We start from the raw sequence: 16,693 nt of genomic DNA, 5'->3' as shown, positions 1-16,693 counted from the left end.
ACTGCTCACACACATACACTGCTCACACACATACACTGCTCACACACGCACACAAACTGCTCTCACACGCACGTACACAAACTGCTTACGCGCTCGCTCACTCACTCCTCACACACATACACACTCCCCCCCCAAACTCCTCACACGCTCACCCCTGACACGCACACGCACTCCTCAAACCCATTCTCCTCACACACACACGCTCCTCACACACTCCTCACATACACAATCACTCCTCACACGCTCACTGCTCACACACACACACTCCTCAGACACCCACTCCTCACGCGCTCGCTCACTCCTCAAACACTCCCCCTGCACACCCTCCTCCCGCATTCGCTCACTCCTCACACGCATACACACGACACACACTCTTCGCGCACCCACTCCTCGCACCCCCACTCCTCACGCACACAGAGCTCACCCTCCACACCCCCACCGCCCGCACTGAACCCTCACCCCATGGTGCTGCTCCCCCTGCCCCAACAGACCTCTCGTCCCTCCCGCACACGAGCCCGTCCCCGCCTCACACATAGTTGCATACACACAATATTATATACACAAATATTTTGTACATAGGATTTAGTAGCATTTTCACAGGGGCTTTGAGTGGTCCTAACGGTTCATGGGGCTGGCCAGAGAACAGCAAACCATTTCTAACTACATGCTAGATTAGCTGTATTGGACAGCATATTGGATTAGCTGTAATAGGGACAGGCTGAAAGAGAAGTAACGGGTAAGTCCAGTCACTACGGCCACTCATACAGGAGGACACCAGAGACAAAAGGTACTTGTGAATTTAAGGCTCTAGGCGATGCTAGGAATAGGTTCTGGCTGAACCTGCCTCTGATTGCATTGAGGGTTCCAGTTAAATTGCACTGAGCCTTTTGAAGTCAATCAATAAATATGATTAAAGATATCATCCTGCTGACATTTTCGCCATTTTTTTTTTCCCTTGTAAAACATGACAGAAAAGCTAATGCAGTTTGTGTAGACATCAGAAAGCCACAATGGAATTACAGCTCCGCAGTGCAAATTCATCAAGGCATGTGTGTGTGAGGGTTGTGAGGGAGAAGGGGGATGTAATGCAACTCCCTGAATACCTCTCTTTGCCACTTTGGTCCAAAACATCTTAAAATATCAGCTGCTTCCCCACTGCTGTCTCCCTTCTCCTGCAGGAGACTTCTTGACAGATGAGTGGCAGAAGAGACGCTGTTATTTATAAATCGCTCTAAACATTTATGAAGTGCCAATCACACATCCTAACTCGGCGTGACTTGAGACTTTACATCCACGATGCTGTTTATTTTTAACTTATGCACTTAAAACATCAATCTGTAGAAAGATTACGAGGAATGTAATATTATCACATCAAATACATCCACACTATGATAGAGGAGTTGCATATTTAGGTCTAAAACCTATCAGTCAAGCTCCCTGTTTAGACCTCTCTGTTAAATCCTGTGCTTTTGCCCGTGCAAGTGGCGGCGCTGCCACAGAGCACCATGCAGGTGAGGATGCCCTCCTTCAGCCTGCGCACCATGCAGACTTCTTTTCAAAAAAAAAAAAAAAAAAAAAGAAAACCAACAATAAAAAAAATCAGATTCTGCTCCTCTGCCCTGCTAGCCTTAAATCTGGTTAAGGTGCGTTAGCTCATGCTTGCTGTTGAGTAAAGCCAGACACACGGACAGTTACAGTGGCTCAGCTGAGGTGTGGTATGTGACTTTCTGAGGCATGACTACTTGGTCATGAATGTGAGGGCTTTCATACCCAAGTTCTGCCAAATCTCACCGGATCTATTCCAGGTGCTAAAACTTCTGGTTTCTCATTTGTCTTCTCACAAGTGCTGCTGGCAGTGAAGAGGAGGCAGAACAAGGTGGTCTCTACTCCCACCCACTGTGCTATCCCCAGTCCATCTTCCTTGGTGGTGTGAATTAAAATGCCAGTTCTGCTCCTGGTGCTGCCCCAGCCAGGAGGGGACAGCAGCAGGCAGGCACTGCCTAGGTTTTGCAGTCAGTCTGTAAATCTTTACTTTGATAGTAGCTTTGAGTTAGACTTCGATTTGTAAAACAACTAGATTGCATTCATGTGTGGTGCCAATTTTAACTGCACCGTGGTGACAAAGTCTAGTTAAGCCGTCAAGCGAGTATACAGATTTCTAGAATTTGATACACTACCTATCATACAGTAGGGACCACATTTTTCAGATACAGCTGTATTTCAGTTTATGCTGTTTTATTACAGTGGCTGAATATATGCTGGCACTACCTGTCATCTGCTAACCTACTGAACCATGTATCTTCTCAGGAGCAAGGCTCATATATAACACCTCATCTTCTCCCCTCCCTCCACACACACTTTAAATCCCTTCCCTAAAGTCCAAATCTTTGCCCACGTGGTTTTCAAATCCTGCATTCTCATTTTCAGGGTCCACTCTAACCCTTCTTCTGCTAGTGTCACTTATCACCTGTCAGCCCCCTGCCCCGCCTGGGCTCCGCTAATTCCATTCCTCACGTGCTGTTATCCCTCCTAAGTTCCCGATTTCCTATCCTGCCCCTTGTAAGTGAAAAAGCCCAACTTTGGCCTGCACACAGTATAACTTCTCTAATCCCATCCTGTAAAACATGGACCAACCTCCTTTACTTATAAACCAGCCCTGGTCTGAGTGTTTTCCTCTGTTTGGTCTGCATTTTGTCTTTTTATGCTGGATAGCTCTGTAAAGAAAATCATGAGTAAAGGAATATGTAGAAAACTATGAAGACTGGATGAAGCTGTGAAAAGGAGGGAAGGGTTCTATTATTATTATTATTATTATCATCATCATCATTTTGTTTTGTTTTGTTTTTCAGCATAGACACTGCGTGATATGCATAGAATAAAATGAATTTTCCACTTGGAAGGGACTGCAAGTTCCCAAGAGCTGCAAGTACATCTACTCCGTGTAGGTACTGTTACAGGGCTGCAGTGAAGTACTGGCACAGTCCACCACCACCAAACAAGAACTAACTGTTGCAGCAGCAGTGTCATACCTCCTGCTCTGGAGATACCTCAACGCCCTCCAAGTGTGCTGGCATGGGCACGAGAAGAACTCCAGCCTCTGCACCACGGATTTACCATGAGTTACATTTTCCTCGTGAGCTTTCTCTAGGCAGAGACAAAGCAGACACTTGCCTCTGGCAGCGGATTCTTGGGAACAGCGACAAAGCTGTGGTTCTGCTGCCTGCTTCGCCTGTGCCAGAGCCCTGGAAAGCGAGGGTTGTTCCGTTAGCTGAGGGTGGAGCCAGACGAGCAGGGCAGCATTGCTGAGAAAAAGAAGGGTGACTCTTTCAAGTAGTGGCAATCACCATCCCTCAGTGGGTGTATGATCAAGATCAAACCATGTCAGGATGTCTACCTCCACTCCTTTTGTTCCCCTTCTCTATAACTGTAGGGCTAGAGCAGCCTCAGCCCCTCATCCTTGGATTTGGATAAGTCTGATGTTATCTGTGGTGTCCAGAAGCTTGGAGCTTGCTCAGTTTACCCTGCTTCGTATTCACAGGTTGTTTGAGGATACCACTATCCAAACAGAGGTCTGAGCAGCTTGAGCACATCTGTATCAGATTTTAAATAAACTCTTGAACCATCGGGGAGTCTTCTGCCACACATCTTTTCCAGCACTGGCAGAATAAGACACTTGTTCTGTACAAACATGTTTCATGCTGCTCACATCAATTTTCTGCATGTTTGTGGGGTAAGATGCTAGTTCTCAGAAGAAAAACAGGTGGAAAAAGCAGCTGCTATCTTACTCAACAAGTTGGTGAATGCAGCATTGCAGAGACTGTGCTGGGCAGCTGGTTTCTCTGTTCCCTCACAGCAAAGACATCAGAATTACTTGTCTCACTACGCTTTGCTTCAGCCCCTAGAAGGGAAGCTATAAATTCAGAGAAGCTGAAGATGGAGGCAGGCAGGCAGGTTTGGAGATGCACAACTAAAGGGGGAGAAGGAGAAAAGGGAATCAGTAGAGTGGACGTATAACAAGAAGCACCTGAGAAGACTGTATAATAATAGCAGGCTGTATAATAATAGCACAGACATATTGCTGTGTAATAATAGCACAGAAATACTGGGAGGCACTGAGGTGAACAGGCTGAGTGGCTTCGCGTACTGCCACCAGAATGTGGATTCTGTCCTTTTTCGGGTCAGACAATCAGCAAGATCCAAAATTTATCATTTAGCTTCATGGCACTTTTCATCCAGATTCAAAAGAGGTGTCAAGAGGTGAATGAGCAGGCTATGATACGGACAAATTAAGATAAACTTTCAGTTACCAACCAAAAAAAGACTCAGAAAAACATTTAAACTGGCTGCAACTGAACGTAATGCAATTTGTAGAATTGGAAAGGATGATTTTTTTCTAGCCAGCACTGTAAATGAGCTAAAGATATTTGTTCTTCTGCGTATGAAAGTACCTGCTGAAGCAGCTGCACAAGAATGAAGTCATATTATTTGTGATTAAAGATTTTAGGGGCAAATTCTACTCTGAGCTACAAGAACATAAATTTGAAGTAATTCCAGTGAAAGTTGTCATCATCTAATTATATTAAAACTCCATAGAGTCCCTTGTTTTCTTTCTTTTTTTTTTTTCTTTTTTTTTTTATCCACATACTGAGACCTGACTTTAGACCACCAAAGTTTTTAAGGGATTGAGGTCCAGCAACCTGTTTTGTTATTTGTGCTGAGTTTCTTTTCTGCTGCAGAAAGTAAGACACTGAGATGCTTAGAATGATGTGATGTTGGGATATCTTTTTATTCCAAGAGATATGGCTAGATCCCAGGCTACAAGATATTCTGTTGGCAGTCTTTTTCTTCCCCCTCAAAACTATGAGACTGTGTGGAGGAAGAGGACAGAGACATGTCCCTGTGCTGCTGTACTGGACAGGCTGGGACACCAGACTGACCTAAATTCAGGACTGTGACATGTGGATGAGTCCTCACGGAAGCAAGTACACCCCAAAGCATCTCTTGCAATGAATAAGTCAACTCCAGAGCAAAGTACACCTTGAAGCATCTGAGGCCACAAATAACTCTGTGCCACAGCAGGTAACCTTGCAGTATCTGTCTGTGGATAAGGCCATGCCAGAATGCCTCAAGGCATCTGTGGCTATGGTAAATCCACGACACAGCAGGCAGAGCTCTGAAGGGACTGTGGCTCGTGGTTAAGGCCATGCCAGAGCAGGTACACCTCTAAGGGACTGTGGCCAATGGACAAGCCCAGGCTGGAGCGCAGGCGAGGGGAAGAGTTCATTGCAATGTTAAACCGTGTAACCTGGTCTGAAGGGACCAGGGCAGGAGATTGTGATGGATATGCCTTTAAACTCTTTCAACCCATGACCTGAGTTGCACGTTACAGGAAGTCCTACAGCAGGAACCACTCAAACCATCAGAGAATGAGCCTTACAAGACAGTGCAAGTGCAGCAGTGACCCAACTTGAGCTGGCTTTGGAGCTCCATAACCCTATGCAGCTCACCACATCTCGTGCCCTGAGCAACCATCACAACAAATAGAAGCTCAGTCATGGACTAAAACAACTCAATGGACATTTTAAGAACATTTCACAGGGGTGGTCCTTAGACTAAGGGAACGATATCCATGTGTTAATTGAAGGGTGGATGCATTGGAAAATGTGGGACCTGAGCATGACATAAATGGTATGGAATAAAGGATGGATATTGCCATGGTTTTGTCTGGGATAGAGTTAATTTTCTTTGTAGGGGCTCACACAGTGCTGTGTTTTCGAGTTTTGATGAAACAGTGGTGATAACCCACTGATGTTTTTGTTGTTGCAGAGCAGTGCTCACATAGAGCCAGGACTGTTCTGCTCCTTGTGCTGCCCTGCCCACAGGGAGGCTGGGGGTGCACTAGGAGCTGAGAAGGGGCACAGGCAAGACAGGTGACCCAAACTGGCCAAAGGGATGTCCCACAGCACGTGGTGTCATGCTCAGAAATAAAATTGGGGTAAAAAAGGGGAGGACATGGGGTGTGATGGTGTTTGTCTTCCCAAGAAATTGCTGTGTGTGCTGAGCCCTGCTCTCCTGGAAGTGGCTGAACACCTGCCTGCTGATGGGAAGTAGAGAATCACTTCCTTGTTCTGCTTTGCTTGTGTGTGTGGCTTTTGCTTTCCCTAGTGAACTGTCCTTAATCCATGAGCTCCTAAACTTCTGCCTTCCCAATTCTCTCCCCCATCCCACCTGGGGAGAGTGAGCAAGCAGCTGGGTGGCACTTAGCTGCCTGCTGGGGTTAAACCACAACAGCTACCTTTGCATTTGTTGTACATTTGCGTAACAATGTTGATGACTTAGTAAACCTTAGAAGGTAAACTCTGTAAGGATTCTGTTTCCATTCTGTTTAGCCAGCAAGGGCTGAAATGTGTAATCAAAAATCACTTCCCTGCAGTTGGCCTGACCTGGCTGAAGTCTGTCTCAGCTGGCTGGCATTGGTTCAAGACCCAGTGTAATTCCTTGCTTTTACTTCACCTCCTGAACATTATGTCTGATGTTGGGAAGAGTCAGAGGGACTGTCAGCCATTTCACCCGATTCCACTCTTTATCCTACCAGTCCAAGCAGTTTTGTCATTGAAAATTTCTTTGGATGAAAAGAAACAGCACATAAAGATACAATATATAAAGATATTCATAGTTAGTTCTGGGTCATTGTTAAAAACATAGTTAAATACTGCAAGGTTAAGAAATGATCTCTTTGGGCCCTCATTAAAAACCCATCAGGTTGATAAAATTTTCCCCATTTATGGTAACATTTTCAGACCTAGGAGCTAGTCAGTTTTTAATCAATTTAGAGTAATGCAAATTCAATACAGCTTACATTAATTTCCTAATTAAAACGTCAGGTAGCATGAAGCTGAATACCTCTGGAAAGTCTGTAATATCAGACCCATTTCCTTTACCAGCCAAACTTCTAATTCAGTTTTAATTTCAGCAGATATTTTTTGTTGACTGGTGTTACTCACATTGTCCTCCCTTAATTTTAATAACTGAGACCTGTATGAACAGTTAATCACATCACTCATTCCATCTATCTCCTTAAAAATGTTGGCATGATATTAGCTGTCTTCTAATTTAATGTTTCCAGCCTTCCCAAACCTGTTGAAACAACATATATGGGTCAGAGAGCTCCTCGGCCTGCACATTTAAAATTCTTGAGAGCAAGGTATGAGGAACTGATGACTTGACAGTGACTTAAATTAGACTTTGCTTTTTATCATCATCTTCAACTACTGCTAAAAGAGAAAATGTTATTAGCTTGCCTAATAATACCTAATGTTTCATGTAATTATACCTAATGTATCAATTTCATTTTTTTTTTCAGATACTATTTGTATGGTCTTTGCTCTATTACTCACAGTTCTATCATTTCCAGCTAGTAGTGTAATTTCCCTCAAAGATATTAATTGTTGTTCAAAGGACTTAATTTCTGAGATGCTTAACTCCTTCCTCACTGTTAATTCTGCTAGCCTTGGATTTCTTTCCTTTTGATTCTCCTTCTTGTTTTTTGGTTTTTGTTTTTTTCCTAACATCTTGATTTCTTTTTTGTCTCCTATGTATTGTAGAATCACAGAATCATAGAATCATTCAGGCTGGAAAAGACCTCTGAGATCATCTAATCCAACCTATATTTGCGTTCATACCCTTTCTGAGTCTGTCTGTTCTCTGTTAACTAGAATTGCCTCCATTCTCAGTTGGATTGTGGTTTTTAAAGCATCTCCCTGAATGTTTTAGGCACTTCCTAATTATTATTCCCTTTGCTATTTATTTTCTTTCTTTTCAGCTGATTTAGCTCTTAACTGTTTTCAGCTTTGTGAGACCTTCTTTTTGCTTTTTGTTTTTTAACTTACCAAGTACACGTATGGCTGTCTGGTTACATGGGACAAATAAAATCAAGTCATGGTACCTTGCACTTAAGCAATGTCTTTAACTTCGTGTTAGATTTTTCTACAAGTCAAGACTGAGTCTAGCACATACTCATTTCATGTTAGAGACAGAATTTTGGGGGCTAGGAAAGTAATCTTTAGTTAGGAGAACTTTTCACACAACATTATTGACCTGAGAGGATATCCTTCCTGACCCTTCTTGGAAATACATTTAAAAGTGAGACTCTAGACATTTGGCCATGTTTTTAATGAAGAATAGGTATGAAGAAGACCATCATGTTTTGAAGTATATTTTAACAGTGTGGTCAGTTTAACCTACTAAGTTCTGTTCGTGCTGGGCTTTTTCCATTTGAAAGTCAGCTGAACTCGTTCTACCTACAGAACTTTGGTGCAAAATAGATAGAAAATGCTTTTTTCCTTATAATATTAAGGGATTGGCATTTGGAAGTATTACCTTTGTAGCCTGTGAACTTCTTAATATTTCTCAATGTGTTTTATCTTCATAAGCCAGCCATTGTGAAGCAGTGATCCCTAGAAAATCTTTGTGTGCTTATTTAGGAAGCATGGTTATTTGGATCCTCAGAGAAGCTTGTGTGGTTTCTTCATATTTTTGCTGTAGAAAGGTAAAAATACCAGTCATGACAACATGTAGGTCGGTTGGTACCATTCTGCTTTTTTTTTTTTTTTTTTTATCCCTACCTTCTTCTGGACTTACTACCTCATTAACAAACATCTCAAAATAGAAAGGAGAATCTCTGTAAAGATATGCAAAGGCCCATCTTGGAATGTCATTTGAGACTCTCCTCACTAAATGCTGTCCACAGACTTTGCTCTCCAGATGAAAACATGAAAAGATGTTCACAATTAATGTTGATGGCAAGCATCTCCTTAATAATGTTTTATTTTGAAACACTCCCATGTTTTAAACAAAGACAGTATATATGCCTTCCGGGGAAAAAAGACATCTCTATAAACTAGCCTATTTAAAACTTAAAATATAATGAGAGGGAAAAAAAAACATAGTGATATTTGACAGACAAGAACATTTTTACTGATAAGCACAGTTTATTTGTGCAGTGTTGGCATTAAAGCAGGATACAGTGAGTAGAAGGGAAAATGCCATTTGTATTAGAAAACTCGCCGTATTTTAATTAAAAACTTGATTTATATGGATCAGATTTATCTGTATTTTCACTATCTGGCAGAAGTAAAAAGAGTCTCGTAAACTTAGAGTTGCTTCAAGCAACAGGGGTCAAGCAATTCACCATTCTGCCATGTGATTGCTTTAAAACAAGTTGGGGACCAACTGAATATTTTGCCGAGGGGCTCCAAGAAGAAAATTGTTGCGCTCCAATCCACTCCTTGGAGATAAGTTAACAGCAGTTCTCTTGGAGATCATGATGTTATTTCTACTCTGTAGGACCATTAGCAGCGGTCTGTTTGGAGGTCTATGCCTTTCAAAGGGAGATGCGTTTGGTAATTTATACCCTGATTTTAAAGCTGACTGCAGTTTATGGGCACTATCACCATTTCTGAATAAGTTATAGATCAAGCAGTTATTAAGTAAAGATTGTAAGATTAAGCATGTGATGAATTCACTCCTCTGGGAATCACCTGGCAGCAAATACCAGGCCTCACATTTAATCAAGTTATCAGAGAAACTGAGTTACATGAAAATCTTTTTAACGGAATATCAATTCAATTAATATTTTACACAGAAAATATACAAATCATAATGAATATTTTTATACCTACAAAGATGTTTTAACCCACTCAATGCCTAACACAAAATACTTCGAGATAGCACATTAGTCTTACAGTTTCTGGTCTTACCATAAAGTAATAGTGGGAGAAGCAACTGTTTTGTTTTCCTATGTAGGAAAATAGATGAACATATAAAGATGTGTCACTAAAAATATACTTCCAGATATATCACACACACACACACACACACACACACACAAAAAAAAAAAAAAAAAAAAAAAAAAAGTAAGTACCTATCCCTTAATTCATGAAGCAGTTACTTATTTTCTAGAATCTTACCATGTTTGCATGACAGGGATGTGCAGTGGTGCATATACTGCTGTCTTTTTCTGTCTATTCATCTTTTTCTGATTTCCAGTGCATACTCCAAAAATTCTTCTCACTCCTTCCACAGGTACTTCTGGTCAAATGCCTGTAAAATGAAGCATTCTTTGTTTCTTTTGTGGCTTCTGAAGTTTTATTTCCCTCCATCACAAGACTTAAAGGCACCATATTCTACAAACTATCACATTTAGATGCAGTGAAACCCCATGTTACTGCACACTAATGTAATAATGAGAAATGTAATTAAAGTCACTACTATAATAACATCTTATCGGAATACACAATGAAGATAAACTTGCTTATTCCAGAGACAGAGGGCTTATTGCATAGGAAGCAGTTTGTTCTGATGGATTCTTTGATCTACAACCAGTATCTTTGTGAACTGGGAGGGTGGGGAAGGGCTTGGTATATATTGCTACATTTTCCTTCAGCTGCTAAGCAAACAATAATTAAGAATAAGGGGGGCTTCAGGATCAAAGAAATGGAAAAAGTTACGTTGCCTAGTGGCTGAGGGAAAAGGTTTTTAAAAAGATCTTCATTAGTAAATATTTAGATGGCACAGATGCTGAGTAAACACCTCATTTAGCTAGACTTCAGCAGAACAATTACTTTGTGAAAGAGAAAAATCAAAAGACTCAAAAGAAAAAAATAAAACTAGGTTGGTGGCAAGTATGTAAACTTTGTATACAAATACCACAACTATGCACGAGGTATCAAGTTTTCTTCATAAAGGGCAAGAAATTGCTCTGACTCATCTCTCCATATTTTGTACACAAACGAGACTGGATGGCAACTGAAGGCCTCAGAGACGTTTCAGAAGTCATTCCTGGGAATGGGGTGAGATAGTGTCAGTGCCACTGGCCCTTGGCACCATGTATCTCAAACATGTAGGGTCAGCTAGCTCCAGTTTTCCCCAAAGGGGCCACTAAGAAGCTCAGGGAAATAAAGAAGAAAAGGAGTGGTTTCTTTTTCTCTGCTTAAGGCATGCCAAAGCTAGAGCACAGCATTAATAGTTTATTCCAAATGCTTAAACACTCGGTGCATGGTTCCATGTTTGCAGAGTCCAAGTGGAAATGACTCAGCACGAAAAAAAAAAGAGAAAGAGCAGGCTGCCCTGTTGTAATTCACATAATTAAAATATTCTGCCTAAATGCATTACATCTCCCCACACACATCAAAGGCTTGTGTTTCCTCAAACTCTCCATTTACATTTAGGGAAGCCAGAGTTCTTAAGCTCTTAAGAGAGAGTGAATATGATGTGGCCTGGGCATCTCTGCCTTGGTGTGGATAACAAATCACAAGGCAGTGTAAAATACAAGGTCCCAGGCAACGATGCCTCATATTTAATATGTACTGCAGCAGTGCCACTACTCAGTTACCCTTTGCTGTGCTAACAGCGGTGCACCTAATGCAGTTTGCATGTTAGCCTGTATTGACATGTGCCTGTAATAGGGCACCTAGGTCCCTTAATGATCTACACCACCATCAGTCCCACTGCGTAGGAAAATGAGGTTGCAGGTGTCAAGGAATCAGCACAGGAATTTGTATCCTAGCTGGGGGTGAGTGATTTTTGTCTTACTTGGGTTTTGAAGGGTGGGTGGGGAAGTGCTGGGAATCAGGAGGCTTCCTAGAGGGGTGGCACTTCTGATACGAATGGGACAAGGGCCTGCTGTGCTACTGGTGGTGGCAGGTTGGGGCTGCCCTCCTTTCCTGCTGGGTTGGAAAAAATCAACAAAGACTTTCTGCACCAGCTTGTGTGAGGAATTCACTGTCTTACCTAGCAGCCTCCATGTCGTGGTGAACACAGGTGGAGAGGCTGCAATATGGGGAAAAAAGAACTAGGAGATCCTAGTGTGAAGAGAGCAGTAGCTGTAGGTTTTGGTCCAGAAATGAGAGTTACAGTCATAGCAGGCCACATCAGGTCAAGGAGGCCAATTGATGCAAGCATGGAGAATGGATTGAGAGGCAGCAGTCTTAGGAGAAAAGCTGGATGCTCCCTTCCCCTTCGATAGCCCTGTTAGCCAGGCCTAGGCCCAGGTCAAGGACACTGGGGACGTGAAAGGAATGAGGTGGGGGCCAGGCTGTGGTGGCGGTACCCCCTGTCTCTAGGTGTCAGGTCAGATCTTTGCCTTAGGGGACGTTTTTCTGGCTCACTGTGTGACTGACAGGGTCAGGAGCCTTTCCTGGTGGGGTCAGCCTCTCCAGGAGCTGGAGTCTCTCACCTGTCCTGTATTCCCTGTGGCTGGGGGAGCCTTGGGGAGCCTACAGGGCAGCCTCATGTAGGCCTAGTGACATGGCTCTCTCTCTATACTGATGGTAGGGAAACTGTATGGCAATTTCTGGTTTCATTTTTATGTGTGGGGTGTGTGAGCAAAGCCATTTGGAGTCAGCTGCTAGAAAACACATGTTGCAGAGATGTGTTTCAAGAGGCACTTACTCGCAAGAGGGCTTCACAAGGGACTTGCAACCTTGTAGGAAAGTGAACGCCAAACCATCTTCCGAGGCAGGTAGGAAGTAGAGGCTGTGCTACCACAGTAGTATAATGGTTATAGCAAAATGGAGCGGATAAGCTCTGTGTCCTCCTTAGCTTAAAAAAAATTAACCCTTGGTATCTCCTTTGTAAAATAGTCAATAAGCTATTCTTTAAATTGGGCTGTTCAGCAGAGGGTGCAAGACGCTTGAGGACATAGACTAAGTGGAGAAGTACACACTCTTTTATGGAGGAACATGCTTGAAAATGGAGATTCTTGGTTCTCGTCCATGTGCTGGGAACTGCTTCACAACACTTGCCTGTCAAGTCATTGAATAAAACGTATCTGCAGCACTGGAAACAAGACCCAGGACTCCTTTCCCAAGAGGATAGTTAAACTTTTCATTGGAAAAGATTTAAACTTTTCATTGGACATATTTTGTCAGCAATGATTTTATTACTCAGTGGCTATTAATCATATGCCTTACTATGGCATTCATATTTCAAGTCATTAGCCTTTTACTTTCTGGCAAAAATGTAGTAGATCTGTAAGACTGACTGTTCCCTGCTGTTGAAAAATCCATGGCATCATAAAATTTGAGAAGTCTTGCACTAATACAATCAATCTACTAAATGACATCTATATTCGAAATGCAGCGTGCATGTATATTGCTTCACAACAGAAAACAAAACACTGGTGGCAGTGCCTGTTCTGGCAATTGGTGAGTTTCTTGTACGTGAGGGTCTGTTCCCTCGGACTTAGTAGCACTTACAAACATGAAGCTGTGTTGCCACATAGCATTTTGTTGTCAGGTTTGTATCTTAGAAAAATTATTATGATTACATCTTTTTCTTTTTTTTTTTAAATTATTATTACATTATTTGTTGGTTATGAAAAATAATGTTTGCCATTGACTTTACATCCAGTGAATGTTTCCTATAAGCCTTTTTGCTGTGTAAAGCAAAGGCGTAGGAAATGTGAGCCAATTTATTTTGAAGCTCTTAACTCTCTTACTGTCAACAGAGAAAACTGTCACTGTATGTGCATTGGTTGTTTTGATCTGGTCTCTTCCTTGAGAATGAAGAATTAATCTATACAGGATATAGTCCTAACTGGAAGGACTGTATGGGATTTAATTGTGAATGAATATAAATGCAGATCAAATTAGGAGTAAAATGTTGACAAGAATCTTATACGAAAGAATGAAGCTTTCCCGGAGCTAGGAACGTGGATTTCCTAGAAAACTTTTAGGGTCCTTGCAAACTACTGTCTAGGTACAGCTGGAAATATCAGTCTACATGCTTGCTAACTTTTCCTAATTCTGTAGTTATCTGACTGAGCTTTATGAATGACCACTCTGCAAATGTTTTCCCTAAACATTTTGCTTGATGGAAAAATAAAAGCTCTTGCACATTGCTCAATCTGGTGCAACTGTATTATGCATTAGATTTGCACTTAGTAGCAAAAGTATTCTCCCCAAAGTAATCACTGCACGTAATAAAACATCTTTAAAGTAGGGAATTGGTTTTGGGAATTGATTGGTGTTGACTGAACACCTACTGAGCTATATGCATAATGCTTATATTAATAGAAAGGAAAGGAGCTAAAACCCCAGGATTTTTAGAGCAGCCTGCAAAAAGGGTAAATGGGGTCAATGAAATCACTTCACCCCCCCCTGTGAGTGCTTGCTATTCACTGTGAGGAGCTTTTATTCCAATGTATCAATGTATTCAAGTCTTTTGCTCTAACACTGGAAAATTCAGAAGTTTTTTTTTTTTTTTTTTTTTTTTTTAGTGTAAATAAGTAATCATGCCCTTCTGCCAGATTAGGGATAGATTGATGTACTATGTAATCTTGAATAAATCAGAATTTGCCAGGAATAGAAAGAATGCTTCTTTATTTTATAACCCAGAGAAATCAGTAGATGTAAAATTAGATTCCTTTAAACATGCAGGTCTGTTCAAGCCACTCCTGAAATGCCTTTGTGATGGGGGAGGGTGCATGCAGCAAGATCAACCTCCCTCACTGTACTCTCTGAAACTGTTTCAGTATTAGAGGTACAGCATCCATGGTTTTGGGGAATGGAGTGGGCCTGGCACTGGATTTTTCTTCCTTCCAGTCCTTTCAGTCTTCTAAGTGTAAGGTGCAACCCCGTTCTCTCTCCTTTGAACGGTTCTTCAGGTGGAACTTGTTTCTAGGGTACCTGTGACTGTATTTGGGACTTGATCCTCTTTTATTATCTGGAGAAGGTAGCATACAGGGTAGGAATTTAGCTGTGCCATTAATTAACTCCTTTGATAAGTGAAGAAAAAAGGTCCATATTTTTTGCTATGGGATCACTTGCATATGTAAATAGAGGTGTGGGTGTAAGAATTTCAGACGTATCATGGAAGTTGAGGCAAGGCATGAATATATGAATAGTGCACACAAAAGTTGCATAAATCTTACATATTCCTGTGCACTCAATCATTTCTTCTGTAGCTTTCTAGCAAATACTTGAATGAGATTGCTTGCTGTCTCCTTGATGAGAATAATTGGTACTTTTTGTAGTCCCACTGCAACACTCCTACAGAAAACTGGTCATTTATCTTCCTGTTCCTGTTCTTATGAAGCACTTTATTGAAAAAGTAAATTGTCAAGAATAGCAGAATTAGACATAACACCAGAAAACATTTTTTCTTAGACCAGAATTTCATTGTTTTATTGAAAAACAGTAAAGGCTGCTCTAACCTCATCTGTGCTTAAACTCTAATTATCATGAAAGCTTCTACTAGGCAGAATCTAGCCAGACTTGTAAAACTACTAAGGAAAAGCTGACACAGTGGATTACCACTTCCAAAACGTATGACTTGGCTTGAAGACTGGAAGATGGCCATGGATATGGTTTTGTTTTTTTGTTGTTTTGGCAACAAGATACAAAAGTTATCAGCAGTTCTGATGTTGAGACCTTAAACGGCATCAGACCTAGTCAGCCCAAAAGAGTTAGAAATTCCTTGTGGTTTTGCTCTGGTTCCTGGTTTGACAGCAGATGATTGAGTGCATGCAGCAGGGTAGCTCATGACAGTCTGTGCAACTGAGGTTGTAATGTGGCTACAGGATGAAGCCTGTCCTTGACATAATTGAGTGACTCCCATAGCTAAACCTCTCTACTTAATGAAGATAGGAAGATAAAGATTTGTCCCACATGTGGAAAGCTGCTTTCCAGAGACCATGTAAAGTGAATTTGCCAAAACTGTTTGCAGAACTGAATGACTCTTCATCATCCTGTGGTTCAAACAGCTCTTCTGATCTCCAGTCCAAAAGCTGACACTTGGTATTTCTCTTTGTTTTGTAACGGGATCTTTATACAGATTCAGAATAACCCCAGATGAAACCTTAGAACATGGCAAAAACCAGATGGGAATTCCAGAGTTAATGTCACCTCATTCTTAAAGAATATTGTGTAGAACATGCCAGCAACAAAGGCTTGGATTCAGTCTAGATTTTGAAGCTCATTCTACTAAAACAACAAACTGTTGAAAGTTCAAAGGAGGCCAGTATCATAATCTTGACAGCAGACACAAGAAATGTAGAGCCTGACAGGTGGAAAGGCATAGACCTGAGAGGAACTTAAGGTCATGTAGGTAAGAGGGATCATCACCTGTGGCTATGGCATTTCTGGAGGACGTCTGCTCTGCAGCTGGTTCTTGAATACTAAGTGCATAGAAACAGACTGAGTTTTAAGTTATTTGTATAATTTTCTGCTTGTATGGTAGTGTTGGGAAGAGTGGTAGAGTTGTAGACAACTGATAACCACCCACAGTCAGTTAGAGAGGTTATGACCGAGTAGAGTTATTAATGGTATAACATGCCCTTAGAAAAGGTATGAGAATCAGGAGGACCCATGCAATACCTGGGAGCTGCTGGAAGTCTATTTGAGTGGCTTTCCTCATGACGTGTCTAAAGCATTTCCTAGGGGCCTGTTGTAAGAACGCTTACAGAATCAGAATCACAGAATCACAGAATCATCTAGGTTGGAAGAGACCTCCAAGATCACCGAGTCCAACCTCTGACCTAACGCTAACAAGTCCTCCACTAAACCATATCCCTAAGCTCTACATCTAAACGTCTTTTCAAGACCTCCAGGGATGGTGACTCAACCACTTCCCTGGGCAGCCTATTCCAGTGACTAACAACCCATTCAGTAAAGAAGTTCTTCCTAATATTCAA

Source organism: Oxyura jamaicensis, chromosome 1 (genome assembly GCF_011077185.1).
Source record: "Oxyura jamaicensis isolate SHBP4307 breed ruddy duck chromosome 1, BPBGC_Ojam_1.0, whole genome shotgun sequence".
Taxonomy (NCBI): Eukaryota; Metazoa; Chordata; class Aves; order Anseriformes; family Anatidae; genus Oxyura; species Oxyura jamaicensis.
Note: the sequence above shows the minus strand (reverse complement) of the source record.